The sequence below is a fragment of the Amblyomma mixtum genome, chromosome 10 (genome assembly GCF_055824585.1).
Source record: "Amblyomma mixtum isolate Tamu chromosome 10, ASM5582458v1, whole genome shotgun sequence".
Lineage (NCBI taxonomy): Eukaryota > Metazoa > Arthropoda > Arachnida > Ixodida > Ixodidae > Amblyomma > Amblyomma mixtum.
The window spans coordinates 179,573,433-179,583,853 of NC_143021.1; positions in this window are offsets into that span (position 1 = coordinate 179,573,433).

The following is a 10,421-nucleotide window of genomic DNA, read 5'->3' on the forward strand; positions in this document are numbered from 1 at the left end:
CTACGTATCTGGGAATAAAACGTATTGGGTCCGCCTGACATACCATTAGCTACAGCGAAGAGTTGGGTGCAGCATGTTCAAAACATATGTAGCAAAGAACTCTGCGTCGTTAGCCCCAATGGCGTTTTCCCTGTGCCTTAATCGCCGTATGCCAAAAGCTCGGCACCACATACCCCGTTGCAAAAGCCCCGTACCAGAATCTCCTTGCAAAAGCCACGGATGCTATTCTCATACTAAGTACCTTCAACCGATAGTCCTGCAGTCTTAATATAATCTGTGATTTCATTTTAGACACACACGCACATGCACAAGAGACAGTGAGAAAGAGGGCCTATAAATGGTAGGGTTTCATTCACAGGTGGGCTTTTTTTTTCTTTATGAGAATATATGAGAGCAGCCTATTCTCATTTATATTGTGGAGTGCTGATTTTTTTTATTCTCTTTTCCAACACTCTAGCGATCTTTTTGGATTTATTTCTGTGCATCTGAACCGTTGTGTGCGTTTATGGCGTACATTATTGGTGTATCTACTGTCACGTTAAAATGCTCATTTATCCGCCTTTTTTTGTTTAGTTAGGTGACATAGTGCTCATCTTTGTAACACATACCACACATTTCGGTCAACTCAGCAGCTCTGTTCTACGCAGCAGTATGCATCCACAGGAGAAATTTTGTGCTCTTTTCCTGTTTTTTTTTTTTTTTTGCTGTGCCTGTTTCTGGGAAGGGCCTACGCCGGTCATAATGCTCACTCCCAGTACGTAATAACAGCGGGGGATGACCAAGACAGAATAGGAGGACACAGGACGAGCGCCCTGCATGCCCTAAGGAAAAATAAAGCAGCCACCTCTACGTGGAGATCTGTTTATGCGCGGAGAAAGAAAAAAAAAATTTCAGGGGCACTTAGGCTCTCTAAGTGCTGCAAGGCGAGAGCCTTTCCTGGCGACCGCGGGACTGTTTGTGCTGTACTAGTGCTTTATTTGACTGCACACTTTGACTACACATTACAACTACACACTTTGATTGCCGACTTTGACTGCTTCTTTAGTACAACTCTCTCTCTCTCTGCTTCATTGAGTTCGGTTGTATCCATGCCTCTGTTCGCAGTAATGAGGTATGTAATGTGGTCACCCCCGGACGCCTTACGCCCCCTGTCGGAGCGGACAACTATTTTTCATTAATTGTCGTCTGCTCCTTTTAAAAGAGGGCGTCAGGCATCCGTGGGTGACCTCATTACTTCGAATCCGCGCACTCTGACGTCATAAGCATTTCGACCAACCGAAAAGAGTGACACCTCTGCTGACAAATTTCTGTCGGCAACGATGAGGCATTAAAGGCTTTCGCCTAAAAAAATGCCTCTAAGGCCAGCGAACGCAAGCAAAGCGGCGCAGTTAGGTGCGAGAAGGTATCAGGAATTTGAAGGACTGAGCATTTGAGGTCTCTTCGGATATATGTTGATACCAGTGGTGTTCGATCCGTAGAACTCGCATGAATCGCTCTGTATCCCTCTGGTCTCCTGGAGTAGGAGACAAGAGAGGGTGAGGAGATGTTGGGAAAGGGGCGTATGTGCCATGAGGATGCATAGGCAGTTCCATTGGAGAAAGCTATGGAGGGGGGGGGGGGGGGGCGTGTCATAGTCTGATGTGTCCTCGGGGTGGGGGCTCTGAAAACGGCCACAGGACTTTATCTTTTTGAGGGGGGGGGGGAGGAAGTCGGATGGGGAGGAGAGGGCTGTGAGTGTATGTTGGATTTGTTCTATGAATTCCGCCTGCTTGGCAGCGGCGTTGGAGAGTGTAGTGAATAGGCCTGCGAGTTCAGTGATCTGCAGTGTTTGTGCCTGGATTTGTTGTTCTATCGCTTCTTGGCGTTGTGGTATGGAGGGTTCCTTCTATCACGGAGACACCACACCCGACTTGACCTTAGCTCTATACATTCCACATGTTACTTGGCGCAATACTGCCACATACCTACTTAGTGACCATTCCGTCCTTGTCATGAACATACCCACACAACAGCCCCGACGCAGGGCGAAGGTGCGACACACTTCGTGGTCAGACTTTCGCCGGTTCTTACCCCCACCCCCGTCTAACCCCTCCGACTACACTTCATGGATCGCTGATCTAAGAAACACCCAGTCACGGGCCACACGTGAAATTTCCAACCCTTACACCGTGACAACTTTGATCCTCACCTTCTACGACTGTGGAAGCGGAGAAAACGCCTCCCACGCGCATTAGCTACACAACCACACAACACACAGCTCCGCACATTATCTCCCACTTCAAGACACTCGACACCGAACACTGGAACGAACATGCGACCGCTTAGATGCAACTTTACATCAAAAATCACCCTTGTACCTTCTCCGCTCCCTTCTCGGACCTCAACCTCATCCCACACCCACTCTCGAACGCCTCTTCACCTCCCGTACTCTAACAGAGGTTTTCACTGAACTCCAACAACTTTATTTCCCACCCTCACAGTCCTCTTTAAACTCACCATGTCATGGCCCAGCCCTTCCCGCCCTAGACGTCCCCTTCACTCACACAGAACTTGACACAGCACTCGCACGTTGTAATACACACTCCGCCCCCGGTGCAGACAAAATCACATACAAAACTGTCAAGAACCTTCCCCCCGAAGCCCACACATTTCTTCTTACTGTCATCAACGACGCCTGGACCCCTGGCACCCTGCCAGTGGACTGGACATCGTCCCTGGTCTCATTCATACCGAAACGCAATAAACCCTCCACCATCAATAACCTCCGTCTTATTTCTCTCACCTCCTGCGCGGGCAAGGTCATGGAGCACATGGTGCTTGCCCGCCTCACTTCACATCTTCAGACCACCGACTATTCCCCCCCCCCCTCATTGGCTTTCGCCGAGCACTATCAACCCAAGACCTTTTCCTTCTCCTTCAACACAACTTCTTTAACACAAATGCTTCAGACGCTGCGCAGGTCAAAGCCTTAGTAACAGTTGACATACGCAAGCCTTTCGACAACATGTCACACGACCACATCCTCACCATACTAGCTGACACGCAGGGTGGACACACCATGTACAATTACATAAAAGCTTTCCTCTCCCACTGCTCCGCTCGTATCCGTTCTCTCGACAAACTGTAGTACCCCTTACCACCCACTTGTGGCACTCCACAAGGTGCCGTCCTCTCTGCCATTCTATTTAACCTAGGCATGATCCCGCTCACCCGGGCCCTAGCCGATATGTCCAACCTTCATTTCCTTCAATATACTGTAGCGCAGCAAAAGACGAGGACACAAGAGACGAGGGTAACGCGCGAAATCATTGAAGCCGAAAAGATAAATAGGTCAGGATGCGCGTGTGTAAGCACTCCTTCCATTCTCCTCTCAGATAAAGAGCTCGGGTTTCTAAGGAATTGATACTGTTCGCACATGTGATTATGTTGTCTGGCGTATAAATGTGATGCTTCAGGAGAATAAAATTTGTTGGAAGTTAGCGCTCGTGCTGTTCGTTTCTCGTCTCTTGTGTCCTCGTCTTTTGCTGCGCTACAGTATATTGAAACTATGTACCAACAAGCCCAAAAAGTCACGCTACTGAACTTCATTTCCTCTTCTATGCAGACGATCTCACCTTGTGGGTCACCACTGGCTCACCGGGAGAGGTCGAAACCACACTCCAACAGGCACTAAACACCATTTCCTCACACCTCTCCCAAGCGGACCTGCAACCAGCCCCGGCGAAATCTGAACATCTACTCATAACACGCAGTAAATATCAACGGACGATGAACCCCTCCATCTCCCTCACCCTCGCCGAACAGCGCATCTCCCGCGTCGACTCTTGTCGCACCCTGGGTATGCCACTCACCTCCAACACCTTCACCTCTGCGATCAATCAGTCCATACGCACATGCCACTCAATCACACACTTACTCCGCCGCGTAGTCTTAAAACTTGCCGGCTTCTTCAAGACACACGCCAGCCGCCTTGCTCAAGCGCTGGCCCTGAACAAACTCCTGTACTACATCTCTTACTGCCCCCTTACAAGTACACAGCAAGCAAACTAATCCGGGCCCTCAATACGCGTTGTAGTGACGGCAATCCAGCAGTCAGGCAGTCAAGCTCTTTATATGGGCTGACTTGCGCCCGCAAAAGAACTGAATCACTTGGTGGCGGCGTAAGCAACAAACGTGCTCGTCAGTCGTCGAACTACGAATGCCAGCCGCACGCGGTATCGCTCAATTTAAAGCCGGCGAGGAAACTTCATGATAACAGGTCAAGATCATCTACAGTAATCTGGAAACACGTAGATGCAGCTCTACATGGCTGTGGTCAATCGAGATTAGTCAGGTCGCTTCTCGCGTCACGAACAAAGATGACAACACCCCTTTCCTGCGGCTTTGAGCGCGAACGAACGGCCACTACAGTGATACATGGCAATACAAAGCAACACTAGGACTCCCCCTCAGGCTTCTACAGACGCCCTCTACAGAACAGGCCTTTTCCACCCCCTTCAAGCCATCCTTAACCTGTACCAAGAGAGACAAATCATCCATCTGTCCAGCTCACCAGCTGGGCGGTGGATATTATCCCAGACTCCATACACACCCATCTCTTTCCCAGACCCACCGCAGTCTCGAGATCTACCCTTCTAACCTTCGCTTCGCACCCATTCCACGCAACATGTCCGCACGCACACACGCAGGCCGCCGCCAAGCACACGCATACAACCACAAGCCACCCTTGGACGCTGCGACGGTGGCCTACACAGACGCCTGTCTCACGGAAACCGCGGGCTCCACAGCAGCCTTCTTCCTCCACCCTTGCCTCTCTACAACCAGCACTCACACAACCGGTCCATACACCTGCCCACCCTCCACTCTCGACCCAGAAATACACGGGATCGCCGATGCCATCACACACTTTGCCATCCTACAACCCGCCCCCGCATAGGTTGTCTATACAGACTCGCAGGCAGGGTTGCCGTTGGGAATTTTTCAAAAAGAGCCAGAACTGAAGCTAAAAGTAGCCAAAAGTAGCCACGCCACCTGATCTTGGCGCCAAATTTGTAGCCAAGAAGAAAAAAAACCATTATTATAAGCAACTTTTATTAATGAACAATAAATAATATCATTTTGAATCAACACAAGAACACAGAGTAAATAAAGAGCACGGAATTTTGGGCCTCTTGCTCGGCCTTGAAGTATCAGGTACGTTGCAAATAAATAAAAGTTCAGTCCGCGTAGTTTATCTAGAGTAGATAGTATTCTTGCCGGAGTAATTTTGGCACATTCTATTCAACAACTCAGCAGGAACGTTAAACGATGATGCTGTTTTTTCTTGGAGTCGTAGCCCAAATTTGATTCACGGAATCGCCATAAGCAAGTCCAGCTTCATTGGATCTCTGTTTTCGTCAAGTTCACGCAAGAGAACACGCGCTCTGCATCAGCATTAGAAATTGGAAGGGTCAAAATTTTCAGTGCTCCTTGCGCCAGGTGTTGAAAAGGTTAGCCGCAAGTGTGCTTGTACGATGCCGCTGCGTTCCAGAAAGTCAAACATGATGTGCGATCAAGTGCACCGCTAATTCTCTGCTGCTGGCGTATTTACATACATACATACATACATACATACATACATACATACATACATACATACATACATACATACATACATACATACATACATACATACATACATACATACATACATACATACATACATACATACATACATACATACATACATACATACATACATACATACATACATACATACATACATACATACATACATACATACATACATGCATACATACATACATATACAACCAACCAACCAACCATACATACATACATACATACATACATACATACATACATGCATGCATGCATGCATGCATGCATGCATACATGCAAGTGTTATTCTCCGCAAAGAAGTGGAAGGAGGCGGAGGGAAAAGCCGTACATTTCAGACTCCAGTTCGTTCTAGGAATATATGCGTCGAGGACGCGTGCGCGCATCAAGGCGACCAGGACAGCAATGAGGACAGCAAAGCTTGGAAATAATTGTTCTTTTTCTGTTCTTGCTTGCTATTGTATATGCAATTGAAAAAAAAAATGGCTAGTAAATGCGCCAAAATAGAAGTTCAAAGTAGCCAGAAAGTAGCCAAGGAGCCAGTGTGCAATTGTCATCGCCAGACGGGGTCGAAAAGTAGCCAATTTGGCGCAAAGTAGCCACCAACGGCAACCCTGCTCGCAGGTAGCTCTGCGTGCCTTCCACGAAAGAGCCCTCCCCTTCCCTATCCGACCGGCCTTAGATGCCGCCCTCATAGCATTAAGGCCACGACCGGTGGCCCTTCGGTGGATCCCTGGTCACATGGGCATCCCCGGCAATCAGCTGGCTCACCAGCTTGCCTGCGATACTATACACCGGGTGCCGGGGATCCCATGGACGAGCCCACAGACGGAGCAGGCGGTCAGGGCTTACAAACACACTGCCGAAGAATACTACACGCAGCGAAAATTGAACTTGGCTGATTTACCACCGCCACACCTATCCTTATCGATCCTTGAAGCTCGAATTCTTCGCCGCATACAGTTTAATTTCTTACATGCACCAGCCAACCTTAATCTGTACCGGTACGTTTCTACACCTCGGTGCCCAAACTGTCCACACACATATGCCGACATAGAACACTGCCTTACACAATGCCACGTAGCCTTCCAGTCCCCCGCCTATCCTTGCCGCCGCGGTGGCTCAGTGGTTATGGTGCTCGGCTGCTGACCCGAAAGACGCGGGTTCGATCCCGGCCGCGGCGGTTGAATTTCTTTGGAGGAGAAATTCTAGAGGCCCGTGTACTGTGCGATGTCAGTGCACGTTAAAGAACCCCAGGTGGTCGAAATTTCCGGAGGCCTCCACTACGGCGTCTCTCATAGCCTTAGTCGCTTTGGGACGTAAAACCCCATAAACCAAACCAAACCAAACCTTTCCCCCCATCCCCACCGGGGCCCATCTGGCTCGCCTCCCTGGATCTGAGACTGCACGCGCCCTTGTCACCTTGGCTCAGGAGTCAGGACGTACTGAACGCCTGTTGTTGTTGTTGCGACTGAAAGAAGGATGAAAAGGATATTGCACGGGCCTGCCTACTGGCTCCAGCCGAGCCACCACCGCTGCCACGTGCAGATAGAAGGGAGTTGAAAGATAAGAAGAAAGAGTGAAAGAAAAGAAAAGACGCGCGTCGCAACAACCGCGTCCGCCGAAGCGGACGCTGGCTGAGAAAAACGGATAAGCGGCCGCAACCGCGCCTCCTCGTCACCCCCCCCCCCCTCTGAACGCCTAACATAAAGGCTGTTTTAATAAAATTGTCACACCAGAGAGAGAGAGAGAGAGAAACTTTATTGGAAGAGGAATTAGGGGCACGTCCCAGGGCCCACCACCACCGCCTTTTATATTCTCCATTCTCCGTTCTCTCTGTACGAGCTAAATTTGATACCGTATTTTGCACGACTAATTTGTTCAAATTCAGTTTTTGTCCCCGTTCAATAGAAGCCTGGAATTCTCTACTTGGGTCCATTCGTTCATCTCCAGTTCAAAGTTTTATAGCTGCCATCGAAGACACACAATACCTGAATATTCCTACCGTGTCATTAACAGTTCCTTTCTTGTTTGATACTTTTTTCTGTGTTTTGAACTTTATTCTGCTCACTTTGTACATTTTGCTGTATTTTGTTACCTTTTTTGCGTATTTTGCTTTTTGTTTTTCCCACTCCTGCCATAGCGCATATAATTCCGCTGCAGTATGTATAAATAAATAAATAAATAAATAAATAAATAAATAAATAAATAAATAAATAAATAAATAAATCCCTTCCCAAGTGGGGCTGTTGAGGTGTCTACCTGGCAGTGAGAGGTAGTGCGCTTTTCTCTTCCTCGAAACTTAACTCCAGCAGGTTGCACTGGGATAGAATACTTTGTGCCAAACAAAATGTTGCCGTTCTAACGTTGACTACTCCGGTCATTACTTTGACTAAGAATTTAATGAAGATTATGTAATACAGCGTAACTGAAGGTAGGATAACTTTTTTGCCTTCAAAATTTTTGTCGGCTATTGGAAAATGGCGCAATGCATGGACACATCATTTTGCGCTGGCTGTGGAGGCGTTGGTTCAGGTAATGCAGATAGCCGGTTCAATAGCACGTTCGATATCGTTTGTTTCAAAGCCTTCCAAGTGGGTGGGGGTGCTGGTGCTGTACACTACCCCATACAACTATCAAAACATGACATAAACGCTTTGGATGCTTTGATTCGCAAGGCATTCAAAGTAGCACTTCATCTTCCCCTCAACACACCCACAGAAAGGTTACTAGGCCTGGGCCTCTACAACACGATCGGGGAACTGGTGGAGGCCCACCGACAGGTCCAGTACATCAGGCTCACACAAACTTCCACAGGTCAGTATATCCTGGACTCCTTCGGCATCAGAATACCGGCCAACGACCCAACCCTCCTCGCCATCCCACGACACCTTCACCGGGAGCTTCTCAATAGGCCGCTCCCGAGGAATATGCACCCGTCCCACCATGAGCAGCGCCGCAGAGCCCGTGCGAAGGCACTCCATCGAGCGTACGGCTCCGAGCCGGACGCCGTATGGCTGGACGCTGCCTGCACGGGTGATGAAGCGATAGCAGCTGTGGTGCTCTTCGTCCACCCACCTCACACTACTTCGCCCTGCAGACACGTCCCCAGAGGCTGCAGAGGAAGCCGCCATTGCACTTGCTATCACCCGCACGGAAGCCCGGTATATTTTAAGTTACTCTAAAACTGCGATTTTAAATTTTGCTCGAGGCCGAGTTCATGTCCCTGTTTTTGGCATACTGGACTCGCCCGATGCACCCCCGCCCCGCCATGTGGAGCTGATGTGGGTGCCTGCGCACTCCGGGAATCCCGGAAACGAGGCCGCCAACCTTTTAGCCCGAGGTTCTTTAAACCGGGCTCAGGTGGCCTTGGATCGGGGATTCAAGAAGGAGCGCATGCACTCATTCAGCTAGCTGACGCAGGCCTACAGAGCCTCACGCCAGCTCTACCCCCCGCCCCACCCCTCCCTAGATAACAAACACGCAACGCTCTGGCGCAGACTACAGACACACTCTCTCCACTCACCCCTTAACCTAGCCCACTATCATCCATCCTTTCCCACTCCCGCATGTGCCCTATGCCCAGAACCCTTCGCCTCTTCCCTCCACATCCTTTCCCTCTGCCCGGCGGACCCTCCCCCGTGGGACCTAGAGAACCTCAAGACCTGGGAGGACTGGGAGACCCTGCTGCCTCGGAGGACCCGGCCGTGCAGACCATCGGCACCGGCCGGGCTGCCAGTGTTATGGACCTTGGGAACATAAACACTTGAGTGCAGTGGGGTCGTGCGGGGACCCTGGGTGAGTGCCCCGAATTCCTGTTGTAATAAAGTTTTCTCTCTCTCTCTCTCTGCCATTGAACCTAACACAACATTGCCTGAAGATAGTCAAGACATGCGTGCTAAGTGCTTGTGGCAAGAGTAACGACTCGTAACATAGAACTACAGCTGGTCGCAGTTGCTTCTTTTCCTGACTTCCAAGAAGTGTGTGTACGCTGCATGTGCTGCGAAGCCAATGCAGAATGTTTTTCAGGCATCTATCCCAGTAACCGTGTGCAACAGAAAGCCGGCTGCGCATACCAGCGTAGCGAGCTGCTTATAGGAGTTAAAAAGTGTTGCCAATAAATTGCCACATTACACAATCAACTACTTTGGGCCCTCTTCCTCGAGGGTATTTAACAAAATGGTCGGATGCTCGATGAAATTTTCTTCAGGGAAACCATCGTAACGCGGTCGTGTACGAACCAGTGTCTGAGCACAGTTAACAAAAGGGCGAGAGGAGAAAATTGTCGCCTTCTAAGCATTATCCAGGATTCCATCGCCGAAGGCACCAAACGTGCTCGTTTTGAAAGCACCACTCATTGATATTCATGTGCGGGACAGCGATGCTCACGGTGTCTATGAGCATCACTGTGCCGCACGTTGCGAAGCAAATAGCTTTTGTTTTGATCTGATTGTCACAGCAGCAATTGGACACAATATCTAAAAAAAATAAATTCACAGCAATAAGATGCCTTTAAAATGTAGAGTTTTAGATGGGGTCTTTTCGAACTCATAACTACTGCACTACAGGCGGTATTGTGTGCGTAAGGTTTGTTCCCACAATAGTAACAGTGTATGTTTTGGCAAGCGCACCTATGCGCGCTCGCCGTCTTGGTCGCTGTGATACCACGTGACGAGGAGAGGGCAGGCTGGGAGAGGTGCAGTTGCGCACGCTATTCGTCTTCGCCATTGATACCGCGTGAATAGAAGAGGATGTAACAGTTGCTACGTCGGCGGTTTCTCCTTCAGTTACGCCATGAATGAGGC